The sequence below is a fragment of the Arvicanthis niloticus genome, chromosome 23 (assembly GCF_011762505.2).
Source record: "Arvicanthis niloticus isolate mArvNil1 chromosome 23, mArvNil1.pat.X, whole genome shotgun sequence".
Taxonomy (NCBI): Eukaryota; Metazoa; Chordata; class Mammalia; order Rodentia; family Muridae; genus Arvicanthis; species Arvicanthis niloticus.
In genome coordinates, this window is record NC_133430.1 from 18,726,894 (window position 1) to 18,746,988 (window position 20,095).

General features: G+C 45.5%; 1 protein-coding gene across 4 annotated transcripts in view; it reads left to right on the forward strand.

The window, feature by feature from the left end:
• Positions 1–20,095, forward strand: part of Foxn3 (forkhead box N3) — a 362,922-nt gene that overhangs the window by 86,425 nt on the left and 256,402 nt on the right. For all 4 annotated transcript variants that reach the window (XM_076921433.1, XM_076921431.1, XM_076921434.1 and 1 more), the window contains one exon: positions 19,283–19,373. The gene's annotated coding sequence lies outside the window, so the exon portion shown is untranslated. The remainder of the gene's footprint in view (positions 1–19,282; positions 19,374–20,095) is intronic.

Below are 20,095 nucleotides of genomic sequence, written 5' to 3' on the forward strand. Positions count from 1 at the left end.
GGAGGTGATTCAGAGCAATCAAGAGAACTAGATAAGGAAAAGACAGAATGGTAAACATAGTGGGTAAGGAGGCTGGAGGATGAAAAAGGTGGCGTGAATTTTTGAAGGATGCATTGTCTCGTGATACAGCCAATCTACAGGGATAGCTTTGTTCTTTGCCATGGGCAAAGCCTATCACACAGAAGGAAGAAAACGCCTGGCGTCATAGGGACCATAATGTTAGGATGCTCTGGGTTTTGTTTCCAGAGTGTGGTCCAGTGGCCAACGGCATTCACATCCCCTGCCACTTGTTAGAGATGCATGGTGTCTGCTCTTCCTGAGTCCTGTTTAGGCAGAACCTGCCTCTCCCAGAGCCTGTGGGCGATCCATGGGCTCTTGACTGTCTGAGAAGTGCTGGTCTAGAGTCATCGGGGGCTTTGGGCATCAGAAGCCCTGGGGGCTGCCTGAAGTTTGCACACGTACAATCTAGGCCAGCTTCACCATTTTCCCTGTGGCGTAGGTTAGGATGATGTTCACAGTCTCTGCTCAGCCTGGCCCTTCTGCTTTTCTAAGGGAGTGACTTCCAACACCACCTTACCTGTCCATCAATGCATACTGTCCCTGGAGTTGTGTGGACAGGAAGGTGCAGCGAGAAGCTGATATTCTGGGGGATTTCCTGGCTGTTCTTCTTCAGTGTGACAGAAGGGAGCCACTTCCTTCTAGCAGAGAATTGGAGGTCCACCGAGTCTGACCTATGATTGTTGTGCCTTCTCTGTACACACATCCCATAGTAACCCACCCTCTACAGCGGGGCATATGTCTTGAACTGCATACCTGGGCATCCACCTGAATGAATGCCCATCATCTTTTGCTAGATCTTTTATGGACCCAGTAGTAGGACGGCTAGTTGAGGACATGTGGAAATGTTGGCTATCATAATAAGCACAGGTATTCTGTGGAACTGAGTGGTCCATGCTTGGATCAGGCATCATCTCCTTACCTTACCCTCCCCAGATGAAGTGCATAGCCCCATGGCCTGGGTAGAGAGCCTGGAGTCTTACAGTTCTGACTCAACTCTTATTAACACCGGAGGGATTTGGGTCTACAAATCACTTCACTGCTTACTTGATAAAATGGGATTATGATATTTTTCTTATTTCACAGTTAGGTTGCTGCAGCTTCATTATCTAAATGCTTTTAAAAGCTATTCTTAAATGTGTGATCTCTGAGCTTACGTCACTATATGCTGGCACAGCCTTGTGTGGGGGTGTATGAATGTTTTTGCATGTGAACATTCGTGTGAATGAACGTGGGTGTGTGTGTCTGTGCCACTGTGCTCATGGGGGGGGGGGGGGTCAGAGGGCAGCCTTAGGTGTCTGTTATACTACGCATGGATTACTTGGAGCAGAGACACCAGCAAGGCATTAGTCTTCCCTTGCTGTTTCTGAATTAGCCACACACATCCCTTTATAAGTGTATGTCAGCAGCATGACCTAAATAAAGTTAGAGTTTGTATCTTTCAGACTGTGTTTAGAGTTTCCCCTTACAGTAAAGTTAAGACAAGGTGATGTGTGGTTTATAATCTAATCGAAAGACCATTTCGGCCAAGCATTCACTCCAGTCTTGAGTGATTATTGGGCCTTGGTTTCTAGATGTGATCAAATTCTCAAATTTCTCCAGTGTTTCCTGGCTTGCTAAGGACTGTCACAGAAGGCAGTCCTCATTTGTCACTGCCGCTTTCTATCCATGGGGCAACTTGATAGTTCTTTCCCGTGTCTGGCAGCTCTTTACGTTACCACCCTGGAATTCCACATGAGCTGGCTATGGTCTAGTGTGCTTCAGATCCTCACCGCTGTGCTTTGAGGGTGACTTTCTGGGGTCACCTCACTGGCTGCTCTATCAGCCTCTGCCTATGCCACTTAAGGCAGATAGGTTGGGGACAGTGGTTGGTGAGGCGGCCTAGAGCCAAGCAGACATGGCCATCAGAACAGTAACAGTGTTGCCCATACTTTGTTAGGCTGCAGAAAAAAGATCTGGCTATCACAACCCAGAGGGGCCAAAACCCCATCGGGAGGTAATTCATGTACCACATGTCTCCCCACACTTTCTGTTGTAATCCACTGCCTGAGATGGAGATCATTCTAGATCTCAGATGCTGCTATCCTGGTGAAGATGTGTGTACTTTACCACAGGTTCATCTGTCTGCCTCAGGAGCTCTTGGAGAACCTTGGGTTCTGGATCCAAGAGAGGGGCTCTGGGTTCGTAGTTGAATTAATTGGGGTCAGAGGAGAAGTCACATGGGTCCCTGGCTACAGATGCTGTTAGAAGTGTGCTTGGTAGGAGGAGTAGATTCTCGTGTGTCACCTTAGGAAAATGCCATACCAAAAAGAGGCTCTCTGTGAAGCCTCAGCTCCCAGACTTCCCCCAGACCTGAGGTTCTAGTATGTTTCCGACGTAGGATAGGGTCAAGGGGAGGAGTGGAGTAACAGTGGCCGCAGACAGGACTGAAGCCAACATGCCAGCCTTCTAGTGTAGAGCCATGGTCCTGGAATTACTCTCTTCCGTGTCCTTTAGGAATGAGCGCATGCCCCTGTTCACTGCACTGATGGAGGTGTTTGCCCTCTGCTAACTGTGGCCAGGTCAGATCCAAAACCAAAGCCCCTCGCCAGTGTGGCGGTCAGGTTGCTCCGCCCTGTCACGAGTCCACATTCACTTCCTTTTTCCCAAGCATGGGAAGCAAAGGGCTCAGTATTTGGACTCTTTTGTGGTGGCATCGACAGCCTGTACTTATGGTGGTTTGGGGCCTCGGACATGTGGCTTGGTGAGTGAGCCAGCGTAAGCCGACGGAGCTTGTTCTTAAGTGAGTCAGTGCCCTCTGCAAGCACGGAAACGGATTAGCCGTGCACACGACCACACTTTTTTGTGTGGTGTCTGACGGAATGACCCAGTTAAGAGGCCTGGCCCGGGGACAGATGGGCAGCTCTGATGAGCTCTGACAGGGAACCTTCCTAGTTCTGTTACAGGGGTTCCTCCCATCTCTCTCTGGGTGCACACAAGTGTCAGAGCCAGGGGGAGAATCCCTGCTGTGGGCTTGGCTCTGCTCATTTCCTTTGTGGCTGTTCAGATAAACAGAGAGAAGCAAGCAGCGGATCCGATGGTCGTGATAGGAGAGATGATTGATTTCACAGCGTTGCTGGTCGGTTTGGAGGCAGCCATTGTGAATGGTCCTGCAGCTTTGCATCCATGTTCACCAAACTTGAATTTTTTTTTTTTTAAGAAAATCTCTTTTTTGTGAACACACCCAGTGTGACCAGAGCTGTCGTCCCTCCTTTAGCAATGACGAAGAGAACTGCTGAATTCTGTGTCCAGTAGCCTAGCAAGAATCACACTTGAACTAGCCAGGCTGCCATTGGAGGCCAGCCCCTGACTTCCTCGTGTAATTGTCTCACACATGGGGACGTGGTTCGATCTATAAAACGTGTGGTTGCTACGAACAACTGTTGTTGATAAGGCGAGCTGGAAGCATTCTCTTTTCTAGATTACCTTTCAAATATTCAAATCCATGCACCAGCAGCATATGGCTAGACTCCCCGCCCCCCTCCACTCAGATGTCTTCCAATGTGCTTCAATGAATTCCAAAACCACATCAGGTTTGCATTTTGAAAATGCCAACTGTATACTAACTGAATGTGAGAGATGAAATCGTTCATAATTTTTTTTTTTTAAAGAAATGGTGTTCTGCATCCAGATAGAAACCAGCTGTGTGTATTTCTTTCTTTTCTTTTTGTCTTTATTTTTGTGGCATAGTGGTTCGTTTATGCTTTGATAATGCTGAAGAAATAATGTTACTGAGTGGTTCTTAGCTAATTTTCAGTACGGGAGACCATGACTGGACCCGACACGCCCTCTCAGCCTACTCAAATTTGGGTCTAGAAATACAACTCCATTTGCTGTCTTTCCTTCTTTCTTTCCTTCCTTCCTCTCATCTACCTTTCTCTCTCTCTCTCTCTCTCTCTCTCTCTCTCTCTCTCTCTCTCTCTTTCTAGTGGAAGGATTTGAGACAGGGTTTCTCTGTGTAGTCCTGGCTGTCCTGGAACTCACTCTGTAGGCCAGGCTGCCCTCGAGCTCACAGACATCCACCGGCCTTTACCTCCCGAGTGCTGGGATTAAAGACGTGCACCACTACAACCCGGCTGCAACTCCATTTTCTTGCCGCTAGAAGTTGAGCTTAATTTGTGGGTGCTCTTTCTGTGGGTGCTCTTTCTGCTTTTGTTTCTTACTGGCTGTATTGATCGCTTTTCTTGTTCCTGGACAAGATGCCTCAGGAAAGTAACTTAAGGATTTGAGGGAACAGTCCATTACTCTGGGGAAGGCGGGACAGCAGGAGTGTGAGGCAGCTGGTCACATCGAATTCACAGTCAGCAAACAGTGTTGAATGCTGCTGCTCGGCCTGCTCGCTCCTTCCTGTGAAGTACGAGACCCCACTTTTAGTGAGTCTAGGACCCTGGCTCACGGGGTAGTACCTCCCTCATTCAGGATAGGTGATCCTTTTTCAGTTAAACCTTCCTAGACATGCCCTCGTAGCTGTGTATCCAGATGTGTGTTTCCATGGTGATTCTAAATCCAGTCAAACTGACAATGAAGACCAACCATCATGCTGGGTAGATTGCTGAGCATTTTAGGAGGAATAAAAGGAGGCTTTTATCGGATGAGTTTTCCTAAGGTTCAGAGGAAGTGAGCCTGAATGTGTCTATTTAGAACGACCTCTGTGAGTATGGACACCGTAAATGTAACCTTGACAGCAAGCTGGATCAGGTGAGGGTCTCATCAAGTCCCTGGTAGCTCAGAGGGCTTCTTAGACCTTGGATGCTCTCTCCTGAGGCACTGTACTTCTCAGGCCCCACTCCATAGATCATGCCTTTTTATATTATTGTTATACTGTCTACATATCTAAGTCATTGCCTATTGTAAAACGCAGTGGTCTTGGGTGCTGCTGAAGACAGAAGCCAGTTAAGAAGTCAGGGCACTCATTTCTGAGAGTTGTTAGCAGGATGTTTTGAACATATTTTGAGGACACACTGAGTTTGCATTAGGGCAGTTGAGAATAATGCAAAACTTCGCAATATTTTAAAATGTGGCCTTTCTAACACAGAGCACCACAGAGCTGCTCTCCAACCTCCTCAGACCTCAACATGTTGCTGTAGTCACCTCAACCATTTTTTAAGATTTATTTTAATTTTATGTGTATGAGTGTTAAACCTGCATATATGTCTGTGAACCATGCATATGCCTAGTGCTGGAAGAGGCTAGAAAGGCTAGGCTCTCCTGAAACTGGAGTTACAGACAGTTGTGAGCTGCCACATGGATGCTAAGAATCAAGCCTGGGAGCCTCTGTGAGAGCAGCAGGACCTCTTAACCTCGGAGCCATCTTTCCAGAATTTGCCTCAAATGTTTTTAAAAAGTAAAAACATGGGTTGGGTGGTGGGAGCATATGCCTTTAATCCATGCATTCGGGAGATAGAAGCAGGCAGATCTCTGTGAGTTTGAAGCTAGCCTGGTCTACAGAGTGAATTCCAGAATAGCCAGGGCTACACAGTCAAACCTGTCTTGAAAAAACAAACAAACAAACAAACAAAACCAATGAACCAACCAAGCAAACAAATAAGCAAAGCCATGGAAAGACATAATGAAGAATCCTTGCAGCGCCTGCACTATTCTCGTTGCTGTTTGTTCCCCGTGGGACCATCCTCCTGAATTTAGTGCTTATTGTCTCTGTTCATAAACTTTCACATGTTAGTGTCAAGACAGAGTCTGCTGTAGTCCAGACTGGCCTTGAACTCACTGTGTGGTCAAAGATGAGCTTGAACTTCTGATCCTCCCATCTCCGACTCTCCAGTGCAGGGATTCCAGGTGGACACCACCACGCCTAGCTTATGGGATGCTGAGGATGAAGCCAGGGCCCTTTACATCCTAGGCGAGCATTCTGCCTACTGAGCTCCAGCCCCAGCCTTCGCTTTCTGAAACACATACTTAATGCACTTCTGCTAGTTGTCCCTGTGTGGCTCCTACTTTTTCTTTTCATTAGCAGAACCCATGAACTTTAGGTGACCAACTACTGGTGACTAATTTCCTTTATGATGATTGGACATGGGGACAGCCTCTGGGCTATGCCTTGAAAAGGAAGAAGGAGCAGGTTGTTCACATTCTCTTTTCTATCTTGCTTTTGATGAGACTGGGGACCAGCCCTTAATGTGAATCAGATGTGAATCAGAACAGGCGGGAACCATAGAAACCAGGTTGCTCTACACAAACTACCTATGACCGTGTAGATCTGGGAGATGGCACTAACACCACAGCAAAGCAGAAGGGCTCATGTGTCAGGAGTAATCAAGCAAACATTTTGATTTAAGCTCGTGGTATTTGCCCTCTATTAAAACACCTCCCAAGCATCTATGGGAGGCAGTACAGGCATGAAGACCCAAGTTTGATCTCTAGCGCCCATGTAAATGACAGATACAGTGTCATGTACATAGGGTCCCACCACTGGAGAGAGGAGTCAGGAGAATTCCCTAGAGCCTGGCTGCCATCCAGTCTAACCAAATCAGGGACCCCCCCAGATTCCATTGAGAGTCCTTTTCTCAAACAATTAAGATGGAACCTTTAATCCCAGGCCTTGGGAGGCAGAGACAAGTGGATCTCTGAGTTCAAGGCCAGCCTGGTCTACAAATCGAGTTCGAGGACAGCCAGGGCTGTGCAGAAAAACCCTTACTTGGTAAACAAAAACCACAACAAAACAAAGAAACCAAAGAACAACGACAAAAACCCACACAAGGACACCTGAGACTGACCTTAATATGGGCAAATACCCATGTGCATGTGTACCTGCACACATACGTGCCTCTGCACACATGTGAGCACACATATCTACATAATACAAAATCTCATTCACAAAGGCTTCAAAAAACAGAGATAGAGATAGATAGAGATAGATAGATAGATAGATAGATAGAGATAGATAGATAGATAGATAGACAGACAGATGGACAGACAGAGCGAGCGACCAGCTCCTCAAATATTCAAACTAACAGAGTTGGTTTGCATTGTGAGCTTGCCAGTGGCTCACTGTCTGGCACTTCCATAAGTTGCCTCATAGTGAGAAGAAATGGCCAGAGGAAGCAATGTGACCTCTCATGTGACCTCCCATGTGACCTCTCATGTGACCTCCCATGTGACCTCCCATGCAGCAGTCAGAGCCTTAGCTTTGAAATTTCTGTGAACCACCAAACAAGAGGAAAGAGGAGAGACATAAGTGACTTGAGAGTCTGTGTATTTTAGTGTGACTAAGTTTTACTTTTTATGACAGTTTTCACAACCTCAGAAATAAAAATCAGATGTAATAGATCCCTCAAAAGCAGCTCTCAATGTGGGTTTGCCTATGAGCCAATTCACCAGAAATCCACTTTTCACTTCGAGTGGTTTTGCTTTCATTGTTACTAGCCAAGGGAGGGGAAAAAATGAATTTAGCTTAAGAATTAAAACTAAGTGTAAACTGAAATGTAATAACAACCTGGTGTGCTCACAAACAAATGCCAAAGAGGTGAGGGAAGAAAAAGAATATCAAAGACAAAGATGTAGGTAGAAAACATCCAAAAGACTTAAAAGAGTGGGTCAACCTCACATTAAGAGGAAGAGTGGGCCAACCTCACATTAAGAAAGAGGCTGGCTTTAGGATAATGACCTGGAGTTAGCAGCAGTCAACAGTCCCCACCTGTATGCTCAGAGACACTTCTCCGGCCCAGATTTTCTTCTCTCTCTCTCTCTCCCTCTCTCTCTCTCTCTCTCTCTCTCTCTCTCTCTCTCTCTCTCTCTTGTGCGCGCATGCGCTCTCTCAGTCTCTTACAATTTTTGTCTCTCAGACAAAATTCTAATCAGCTCCATTATTTGGTTTCTCAGCCCCTGGCATATTACATGTGAATCAGAACCAGGGAAACCATGAGAGCCAGGCCACTCTGCACAATGACAAGGGCATCTGAGATCCTGGTGGCCATCAAAGAAAGAGAGAAGGCCTGAGGGAAAGTTAGTGTAAAGGGGAAGGATTTAGGAGTCACCTCATGCCGGGAGGTGGTGGCGCACGCCTTTAATCCCAGCACTCGGGAGGCAGAGGCAGGTGGATTTCTGAACTCGAGAGTTCGAGGCTAGCCTGGTCTACAGAGTGAGTTCCAGGACAGCCAGGACTACACAGAGAAACCCTGTCTCGAAAAAACAAAAAAACAATAAAAAACAAACAAACAAAAAAAGGAGTCACCTCGTGGGGTCTTTTCCCCGGGTGACTCATCCACACGCCATGCTATTTTATAGATTCTGGGAACACCTCTGACTCCATCGGTGTGGAAAAGTTCATGACCTAGCCAAGTCCTGAGTATTTGTAACAGGCTGATGAAGGAGCCTGATTCCTGAATTTCTTCTGCAATCTGTATTAGGATATTGTCATGGATGATCCAGTGACTGACCTTCTTGGGGTATCTTTGTGAAGATATAAGGTTTCCCCACCAGCATCTTGGATTTCCTCCCAGAATATTGCCCATAATCACGGCTCTGCTGCTTCATGGACTGACTGACCAACCTGAAGAACCCTTGCCACCCAAAGATGGTGTAGCCAAATCCAGTTGGTAGTTGTTGCCCAGAGCAATGTAGGGCAAGGAAGCGAACAACCCATGTCATGAGGAAATGAGCTTTTCCTGCTCTGGTGGCCTTGAGTATAGAAAAGACAACCAAATTAGATGTCACCCCAGGATGGGGACACATCTGCAGAGCATGTAAAGAGGGGATACACTCAGAATATAGAGAGAGATCCCCAAACTCAGCAGGCAAAATAAACAATCTGATTAAAAAATGGGACTAATGGTTGGTGAGATTGTTCAGCGGGGAGAGGCATCTGCCAGCAAGCCTGAGGAACTGAGTTCAAAACTCCTACAAGCTTCCCTCTGACCTGCACATGTGAGCTATGGTATGTACACATACAATACATACATATAAAAATATGGACCTAGCACATGAGTTGACATTTTTTCAAAGATATGTAAGTAGCCGATAGACATGTGAAAAGGGACAAACAGGGAAATGTAACTCAGAACTGTGAATACTACCCTGTCCTTTTAGGATTACTGCTATCAACAGAATAAAATAAAACACTTCAGGGAACAGATCATACCAAACACTGGTGAGGGTATGGGCAAATTGGAGGCCTGGTGCATTGTGTGGGGATATAAATGGTACAGCTGCCATGGATAACATGAGAGTGATTGTTCAGAAAAGATTAAATCTAGATTTCCTACATCAACTTCCCTTTTGTGTATATCCCAAAGACCTGAAAGCAGGGTGTCAGTAAGGTATTTACACATCCGTATTCATGGCAGCATGGTTCATAATAGTGAAAATATGTACGCGCGACCTAAATGTCTAATGACCGATGACTTAGTAAGCAAAATGTAGTACCTCCATATGAGGGCATATTGCTCAGAAGAAGTCTATGACATAGCCTACAATAGCGGTTCTCAACTTATGGGTCGAGACCCCTTTGGGAGCCGAATGACCCTTTCTCAAGGGCCACAAATCAGATATTCTGCATATCAGATATTTACATTCCGATTCATAACAGTAGCAAACTGACAGTTGTAAAGTAACAACGAGATAATTTTATAGTTGAGGGTCACCACACCATGAGGAACTGGTCTACAATATAAGCCTAGGATGTCAGGTTCCCTTTGGGAGCTTTACCGAGTCATTAATGCTGCTTGTTGTCAACCTTCATTCAGCTTCTTAGTCCCAGGGGTCCACAAGGCCCTCTCTGAGGACTGGTGTCTGTCCTGAGACTGGAACTCCTGGGAATGAAGTTGAGAGTAGACAGGCTGGTCTTCTTGGTCTGGGGTACCCAACTCAGTTAACGAATGACCTCTATTCCCCAGCCCTTAGGTGAAGTAAGGACAAAGAATTGAACCTCAACCACCGGCCCCAGGTAACCTCAAACCATTTAACCTGACACTTAGCTTTGAAATTTGGTATTGCTGACACTTGGTATCTCTCCTTCCGTGAGCAAGGTTACTGTGGTTATAAAATAGCCAGCCCCCTGGTTGCTGCACTTGGGGACTGCACTGCCATGGAGAGAACATTAGATTAGGTTAGAGAAGACCTACCTAGTTCATGAGACTCTGCTCGTAGTCACATATGGTATCCTGGGTAAAGATGCTTGGTGGTGTTAGAGGAATGCGGACAACCCCGCACGGAGGTCAGAGGACAGTTCTCAGGAGTTCACTTGTGACTTCTACTTTGTTTCGAGACAGGATCTCTCTGTTGTTTCTGCCATTTCCCCCATGTCCTCTAGACCAGCTGGGCCGTGAGCTTCTGGGTGATTGTCCTGTCTCTGTCTCCCATCTCACTGTAAGAGTGCCAGGCTTACAGATATGCACTACCCCATCTGGCTTTCTCTGTGAGTTCTGGGGATCAAACTCAGGTTGCCAGGCGTGTGCAGGGAAGTGTTTTTACCCACTCAGCCATCTCTGTAGACCCTTCCTCCTAACATCATTTTAAGAAGGCTTTTTTTTTTTTTAAAGTGACATATTCCCTTAACTGGTAAGGTGTATGTATCTATTTTCTGTTTTGCTTTTATCTTAGGGATGAGGTGATCGTTATTATCATAGTAAACAGCCAAGAATGATTCAATTTAGGAAAGTAATGGGAAAATTTGCTCATCTTTTATGGGATCATTTTACCATAATCCCTGCCGACAAAGTAGTGGTTTCTTTCAAACCTGCCAGTTCAGGGTCACGGAGCTGCACTCTTAAGGCCTCCAATTGATTGTTTAGTGGGGAAATGGTATTCAAGTGAGAGGCATCAGCATGCAAATCTAAAATGTGGCCATTTTCATCTAGATTGAATATTATTAACTAGCCCAAGGGATAGGATGTAATTAAGATTTTCAACAGCTTATTTTTGTCTACCGTGATGAGAATAACCCCAATATTTAAAGCAACTGGCCCATTTGAATAATAGGAAGGTGGTTCAATGCCCATTTTGACTTGTAGGTATAATGAAGGTGTTTGGATTTTTCTCCATGGGGTCTGAGCATTGATAAGGGCAGGGATCTGAACCTGAAGCATAAGGAGGGAACGCGCAGATTGCAGGGCCATCCCAGTCTGTTGGGTGACCAGGTTCCAGCTGGTCACTCTGTCACGAATTCTTATACCTTCTGATCTGGGTTTAAGACCCACTGGAATGAAGTCGTTGCCGAGAGAGTTTCGGCTTTTGCCTAATTAGAACGATGGGACTTGGGGCCTCTGTGCACAGACTAGGTCGAGCAGGAGCATTACTCTCCGTTTGGATCTACTGCAGAAAGTTTGCAAGGTCTCAGGGCTGGGGATGTAGCTCAGTGGGAGAGAGCTTGCTAGGCGTGCACAAGGCCCTGGGGTTCATCCCTTGTGGTGGCAGATGGACAGAAAGTTTGCGAGGTCTGCCTCTACCTGTCACAGAGCTGATCCAGAGAGCAGATCTGCTGATATCTTTATTCCAGGCAGGGCACTTCCTCGGTCATCATTTTTAGGTGAAACAAGAGGCTCTCCCCGTGTCATTATAAAAGGAAGAGAAAGTTCTCCTTTCTTCCCAGGAGAAGTGAGAGGAAAGATCCGTTGGAGAGGTGCACCACCTCCAGCAGACACCCGGCAGGCTGGGCTGGTACCACGGCTCATTTCAGCCATCCGTATTTCCAGGTGTGCCATATGTGTTTAGTACATCATTTGATAATACTAAAAAAATATATTAAAGCAGTGTGAGACGACAGGAGAAAGAAGATGAATGTTAGCATTCCCCTGGGGTTCATGGGTGAAGGAATTAACACAGCGTGGCACTCTACCCTAGCTGTGTTTGTTTCCATGGCAACAGCTACGTACATGTTTCAGACTATCTACAGTGACACAGTTGCAGAAATAGTAGCTTGCAGGTTTCTGATATCGCATCAGCGGACAGGCGGCACGCACTATATTAAGTAAGTGTAAAAGAATTTAAAATCTAGGGGTGGATTCAGACATGTCGAGCTCAGCTGAGCGGTGTGTCAGGGGTTGTGGCTTTTCCCTCTCGCATGACAGCAAAGTTGAAAGTTGCAAGCTTCCAGTCAAACAATTGCCCTTGCTTGGGTAAATATCATCAACGGAAACAAATGTGAGTTACGGAGGTAAGAAAATGGCTTGGGCAGGTGGCATAGAGGAATGCGGACAGTGATGCTAATATTTTGGAGGGATGATAATGGATAAGAATGGAAGGCTTGTTTGAAAATAGCTGAGTCTTTAAGCGGATCTGATGTACAACAGAATTTTTAGCAGCTGCTGAGTTCAGAGCAACTGAGGTCTTTGAATGTCTGGTTGTGGAAATTGCTTTTTATATAAAAAATGATCAGGTGGGGAGCATGAAGCCTAATTAGGGGTGCAGTTAAAGGAGGGCTGGGGCTCCATTGTCTTTTCAGAGTGCTTTTATATAAAATATCCTCATTCTTCCCTGGATGACCCCAGTTTATCTTTGACATTGCCTGTTACTTTTTAGTCTTCCTGGCTGGTCTCTGTTTATGTTATGCCGCCACATTGTAGCCTGAGATGACTTCAGTGGTGGCTTGAGAGCAGCCAAGCACAGACAGACTGTGTGAGCTTGCAACTCTGCGACCAAATTGTACAGTAATTTAGGAGGAGTGTTGGAATGGCCATTTATTTACATTGCCGGAAACCTGCTTTTGAATAGCAGCCCAGGTGTTAGGTTAATGGATTTCAATGTGCACGTTATGGCTACAGGAGCTTTCAAGTATGTTATAGCTAATTTATACTGAGTTTTTGATGTCAAAATATTTTCCTCTGTGCTCGTTATTCTGCTTAAACTTACATTTACCTTAAACTCTAGTTTTATTAATCTTGCACCAGTGGAGAGAAAGCAAAACAGAACGGTCATGTGAGATAATCTAGTCGTTTGAAGGTTAGTTTTCTGACCTTAGAGCTTTTTCAAAATGTGATGTATTGATGCTCAGGGTCTATATGAGACCATTTTTTTTTTCATGTGCACAGGAGATGATCTACAGCTCCTACTGCATATTATTCCTCATAGTAATTATTTGAATAGATGTTAAGGGACCACCTCTGGGGGACTCCGAGCTGCCGAACACCTGGGCATGTGGAGAGCTGGAATAGGTTCTGAATTATAAACTAGGGATTTGAAGCCTGTAGGGCAACACCCCAGTGGGTAGACAGATTCCGCCTTCTTATGATCCCGAACGGACTGAGTTCTAAAGCTATGTGTGCCCATGCAGTCAGTCTCAGCAGCCCCGTTTGTGTCTCTCATGGGGAAACTTACCCATGGTGGCTCACACCAAAGGCAGGTTGGTTCTTGGAGGAGTCTTCTGCTCACTCCAGTTCTCACTACAGTTGAGGCATTAGACGCCAGCCTGGCTTTGGAGCCCATAGAGGCTGACTTTCCTGACAGGAGTCCTTGGGATAGGTGCAGGGTACTGCCGCTAGAGGGACTGAACACCACTGGTCTGATAGTTCACATGAGGTTCAGCCTCATGTAGGTAGGAAGGGTCCCGGAAACCTTGAGTTCATTCACCAGGACTCAGTTGCAAGTGAACAAAGAACAACTCAGGATGGCCAGCTCCACTTTTGTTTTTGAGGGGATAGAATGGACCCATCTAGCATTCAACATGTTTATATATATTTTTTAATTACCTGAAAATATTATATATATATATATATATATATATATATACATATATATATGATCGTGTGTGTGTGTGTGTGTGTGTGTGAGAGAGAGAGAGAGAGAGAGAGAGAGAGAGAGAGAGAGAGAGAGAGATCCATGTTGCTTTGTTCTAACTCTTTCATAAGAATAAAGAGACACAAGCCAGGCATAGTGCAATCCCATTTTCGGCTCACTGGTTCTCAGCAGAATCAGAAGGGCTAGGTCATCCTGAGTTACACGGCGAGCTTTTGGGATGTATTACCTTTCTCCTCATGGGTGCCGGGTATCCAATAAGAAGGAACTTAAGGGAAGAGGGATTTATTTTGGCTTGTGGTTTGAGGAGGTGCAGTTCATCATGATGGAGAAGACTTGGAGGCAGTGGCTCCGTGGAGATGCAAATCTGAAGCTGGAACTCCTCCCATGCTAACATCATCCTCAAAGAGGAAGCAGAGACCCGGCTAGAAGCCAAAATGGCTATTGACCTCAAGCCTCCTCTTCACTTCCCAATGACCCACTTCTTCCAGCTATGCCCCACCCTCTAAGGATTCTGTAACCTCTCTGAAGAGCATTACCAGCTGGTGACCAAGTGTTCAAACACTGTGGGGGAGCATTAGACCTTCAGTTGTAGCCTTTTGGTGCTAGTGGTGGGGAGTGGGATTTGAGACAGGGTTTCTCTGTGTAGCCTAGCTGGCCTGGAACTCACTTTGTAATCAGGCTGACCTCGAACTCAGAGACCCTCCTGCCTCTGCCTTGCGAGTGCTAGGACTAAAGGCGTGTGCTACCACTGCCCAGCTAGTTATAGCCTATTAAAGGCTACTTTGGCAGATTTGACAGCTCCTAGATCAGTTTCCAACTTTTGTATTTAACCAAGTCCTTAAAACTTAAAGCTATACTTCATGTGACCATCTCCAAACACGTGGGCTTTGATCAAAGAGAACTCTGAGGCGATGTCAGTCACTGAGTCAAGCTTGTGGACTCATTTGTTCAAGTTCAGATAATTACAAACTCCCTACTGCTTGGCACCAGCTAAACGTAGTAACAAGTGGCTGGTTGTTTTTCTTCTTTTTGTAAAATCCTAAAACTGTAGATAAAAGGCCTTCCTAGGGCAACATTCCTCAATTGAAAGCAGAGAGTAGGGTTGTTTGTTTGTTTGTTTGTTTGTTTTGTTGTTTGCTACAATAGTGGGTCACTGTGTAGCCCAGGTTGACCTTGAACTCATGATCTTCCTGCCTCTACCTCTGAGTGCTGGGATTATAGGCAGGTATCACTATGCCAAACTCAGTTAAGGTACTTTTCCCCAGTGGCGGAATTCATCAGAGTCCACCTGAGAGGATGTGTATGGTCCTGTCTGTAGAGCCTTGAAAGGTGTGGCTTTGGGTTTCATTATGCATACCAGTCAGCTCCTGCATCTGGACTGGCTCCCTCTGCAAATACCAGCATCCAGCAGCAATGACATTCGTTGACCCTTCATTGAAGGCTGGTATCATTGGGTTAAATTTAAAAAAAAAAAAAAAAAAAAAAAGTGCACCAGAAAGTGAACGGAGGGTGACAGCTAACAGTCTGAGGACATAGCAGCTGCAGAGTTTAGTCAAGTTCAGACCCTTTAAAAAGAGTGGAAAAAAGGAAGCTCATACTTTCCAATGCCTGGGTACTGCTGTCCTAGCCAGCTGGGCACAGTGCCGTGGCCAAAAGAGGTCTTCGGTTTCAGAAATCCGAGACCCCGACCTTGCAAACAAGGGAGGGACACAGGACTGCTGCTGGGGCTGATGGTGGCATTTGGGTTGTTTCTGTTCTCCTGTCTGCCCATAGTTATATCAAACATTACTGCTGTGCGAAGCCCACAACAAAGAGTCAGGCCTCCAGGTAAACAGGAGTGAGGTGTCTCAGAAAGGGTGTCTGTGTGTGTGTGTGTGTGTGTGTGTGTGTGTGTGTGTGTGTGTGAGGGCATGTATCAGTAGCTTTGAAGGAAAGCTTTCTATGTAAATGTTGGCTTCCTCTTTCCCAGAGTAAGCCTGTTTAGGGAATAGCACACAATTCAGGTTTCTGAGTTGGAAGCCTGATTAATCTCTCTGTCAGTTACATATGGAAATAAATTAGTAAATGGTCCATCTGGGACTAAACTACTGCAGAGGCGATAAATTATCACCGTCGTCTATGTCGGTGTTGCTGAAGGCTGAGCTGTGCTCTCAGGAGCTGTTGAAAGATAACTGGATGTTTGGCTGTGGTCAGAGGCATAACATCTGATGGAAAAAAAAAAAAAAATTCTGAGGAAGGAATTTACCTTGAAATGTTTCTAGGGAAAATGGCTTGGTTGATACCAAGTTTGTTCCTCAAAACTGCTATATCTGCAAACATTTGAAAGGGAAAGTCGTAAGGGCATCCGGAAGATTTGAGTCTTGTAGTTTCAAAGGCTAATGTAATACCACATCAGTAATTAATACCCAAGGTCTCAATAAAGAGTAGAGTCTGTACAAGCTTGTGTGCTGTGATCTGCACAGCAGCCTCATCTGTTTTCTTATCTCCGTTTGAACAAAGGTGAGACAGGTCAGTGTCTCTCTTTTCTTTCTTTTTAAAAAAGATCTGTTTGGGGTGTGTGTGTGTCACAGGATGTGTATAGAGGCCAGAGGACAACTTCCTGGGAGTCAGCTCTCTCCTTTCACCCTGTTTAGAAGCAAGATCTCTTGTCTCTGCTGCTAATTGCTGACTGCCGATTCACTGTAGACTTTACTTCTCCCTGCAGGAGTGCTGGGATTACAGATGTGTGCCACCACATCTGGCTCTTTTTTCCTTTTCTTTTGTTTTCTTTTCTTTTCTTCTTTTTTTTTTTTTAATGTAGGTTCTCAAGATTGAACTCGGGTTGTCAGACTTGGGGGCCAAGGGCTTTACCCTAACCCTTCTGGCTCAGCATCCCACAATTATAAGGACAAGCCACCACATCCTTTCCAATGCCTCTTTTATAGAGAAATAAAAAGTGTAGGGGGATCCAGACCTTGCTCATAATGATTTGCATGGTTAGAAGGAAGAATCGTAATGAACAAGATGATATTCATAGTTCTTTCTGGTTTCTAAAATTTTCAGTCGAAGCCTTGGTGTGGCATGCAGTCCCATCATCGATCACTAACATGAAGAAATGAAGCCATGACACCTTCTACTTATGTCCATGTTCTGGAAGCAAGAGCAGTAACTGAGCACAGACGTTCTGTGTCTCCAACTGGAGATGTTGAATTTGTGTTTAGTTTAGCTTTCGGTGGGATGGAGGCACACCACAGTCAACCTGGGACGCTTTATAATGTTAAAGCCAAGAAGGTGTCAGGATTTTGCCCCTTGGCAGAAGTATCCTGGGCTGCAGTGACATCCAGATTCTTGTGCCTGCCTTAACGTTGTCTTTTGTGTTCCTTCTGGGTGGACCATGAGCTGAGAATCCTTGAAGCAGCTGAAAATCTCCCTTGTGGAAAAATGTAGAGTATCTAATATAAAATGTAAAATCTAAAAACCAAACTGGGCATCGAAATCTTTATCTCCTTCACAGGACGAGAGTTCCTAAGCATAAGCCAAGGGTGCAGGCTGAGTAGCCTTTAGACAGAGATTAGAAGCCACGGCTCCCTTGGCCTCAGCTCTCTGTGTTTATAATGGACCTTGGTTTACTTAGGTCTTCAGGTTCCTCATTTATCAGCCAGACATGGCTACTGAGTACCTCAAAGAATCAAGTTAGGGCATTGCCTATGTTCTCCTGTCCCATCTAGGTTTTTTTTTTTAATTTAAATAATTTATTTATTTGAGATGGTCTCATATATTTCAGGGTAGCCTTCAACTTAATATATAGCTAAAAATGACCTTAAAATTCTGATTTTCTTGTGTCTACTTCCTAAGTGCTGGGATTATAGGCATGGGCCACCCTGTCTGTTTTTACACAGTGCTGGTGATCAAACCAGAATTTCCCAGATGCTAGACAAACACTATCAACTGAGCTGCCAACCCAGCACTCAGATTCTGATATTTCAAAAAATATTTATTTGGTGTGTGAATGAATGTTCAGAATATCCAGTATGTGTGTGCTCTGTGTGTGTGTGTGTGAGTGTGTGTGTACTCTGTGTGTGTGTGTGTCCGTGCACACGCAGTGGAAGTCAGAGAACAGCTCTCTGGATTTTCACCTATTTGAGACAGGGTCTCTCCTTTCTGCTGCTGTGACGCACACTCGTCAGCTTGAGAGCGTTTGGGCAAGTCCGCTGTCTCTGCCTCCCGTCTCTCAGTAGGTGTGCTGGGAGCCCAGATGCCCACCACTGCTTCCAGCTCATTATATAGATTCCAATATTTTACATGAACTTGAACTCGGGGCCCCAGACTAGAACAGACAGCATCATGTTACTCTACTGACCCATCTCCCTGCCACCATTCTAATCTAAAGCTTCATAATTATTGCCATTGTCTTAACGATCAATCTGTCACTTCATCCTAACCCCAACTAGAGAGAGACAAGTATCTCCTCCAGAGCCCTCTAACAGGAGATGGGGAGGCAGCCACTCTCTGGCGTTTGATGCTTGTTTCCTCCTGAGTGGGCAATGCATTTCGAAGGACCGCCTCTCCTTTCTTCTCCCTCCCTGTTCAATCCTTCCTCCTCAGTGTTCTGTCTTTAATTATGTTTTAGACGTGCAGTAAAGTAGGGTAAATTTTTATTGAATAACAGGATCAATGCCTATGGATGAATGGATGACCTAAGATCAGATGCATGTACAGGACTCATACGAACACTGGCCTTTGCCCCTCTCCTCCCAGTGTGCTTAAGTCTGTAGAGCCTGGATCAGAGCTAAGATTTTTCATCTTTCTAGTAAAGGCCTTAGATGCTGCTGTTCCAGGGATGTGTTTGAGGGTTCTGCTGTAATGACCACTTCCTCACATGCTCACACCACCCCTCACAGGGTAATACCACTCTTAGAGAGTCCATTCATTTGTCACTCTTAAGACCTTAGGCACCAAAAATGATCTTCCAGCAGAAACCATCATCTCATGTGCCAACTTTTCTATTGTTTAGGGTTATTAACTGTGACCCACTAACTTGTGGGTTAACTGAGCTAGTCCCTACTAGTACTGGAGAGACTGTGTCTTACAGTGAGTCATTGGTCGTTACAGCCTGAACACTAAGGCTACCCAGTGGATTGAGGTTGACCTTGAACACGTGGCCTCTGGCAGTTTTCCTTCAGACAGACAAGTGTTTCAGAAGTAGCTATGATAAAAGAAAAGGGTCTCAGGAATGTCTGGATGGCTTTTGTAGCAAATCAAATAATGTTACAATGTCTATGGCATGTATTTTCAAATTTCTGGGCCCTCTTGTGCCCCTGAAGCAGTTTCAAAACCACTCCATCCCGAAGGCCTCACTCCTTCAGTAACTATCCAAGAACTGAGAGGCACTCTGGCAACCTGCTTTTCACTGAAGTGTGTCATTTGTCTGGGGTCAGGCCAGAGAGGACGCACATTGTGTCTGTGAGGACTCTCTGCTTCTTTAGTCTAATCCCGTCTCCCTTCTGCTCCACTCCTGCAGCCTCTAGAAGTGTCGTCTAGTGATTATGAAGGCACCTTTGTCCTTTCTGGAGCGATGCTGACCTCCATTTCCTGGACCCATTCTGACTCAGGTAATCACACTCTCCTGGCCCTTCCCCAGCCACCAAACCTCAGTAGATTGCATTGAATCAATGAGATACCAGAGCTATATTTAAATGCAAATACCAAGTTGATTGTTTCTCCCTCTGTTGCTGCCTTCCCCCCAATCTTCTTAATGATCAATTCATGCAGCTGATAGACTGACAGGGTGGTCAATCCAATTTAGGCATTAAGATAATTGGAAGACCTTCAGTCACGTCTTTGTTTAAAATTCTGTGTGTCTTGGACCCATGAAACCACATGAATATCGCTGGGAATTTTTATGTGGAGGCAGACTAGAACCTATGTTCATAACCACCTTTCCCAGAACGCCATGTGCAACTGTCTTCATCCTTCTGATTTTGTACCAGTTGTGTTCAAAGGAGACTACTGAATGTCAGTTTTCTGCACTTGGGACAGATGGGGGTGAGGAAGCACAAGGCTGTTCTCCATTTTCAGAATCTCTCAGGATTGCAGGGTTCACAGCTCCATCATGAGAGAATGGCAGGGCTGGGGCTCAGTTTGGGGTGGGGGCTGGGCACTAAGGATAGCACTCTGCTTCAGGGAACCCACAGACTTCCAGATTTGAGGTTGAAATAACTATCAAGGAATGTGTGAAGCTGGACGTATCTCAGGTGACTTACTCTCCGAGGATCTCTTGGCCAGGCAGAGGTAGGAGAGGGATGTGACACTTAGGCAGGACAGCAGGACTGAG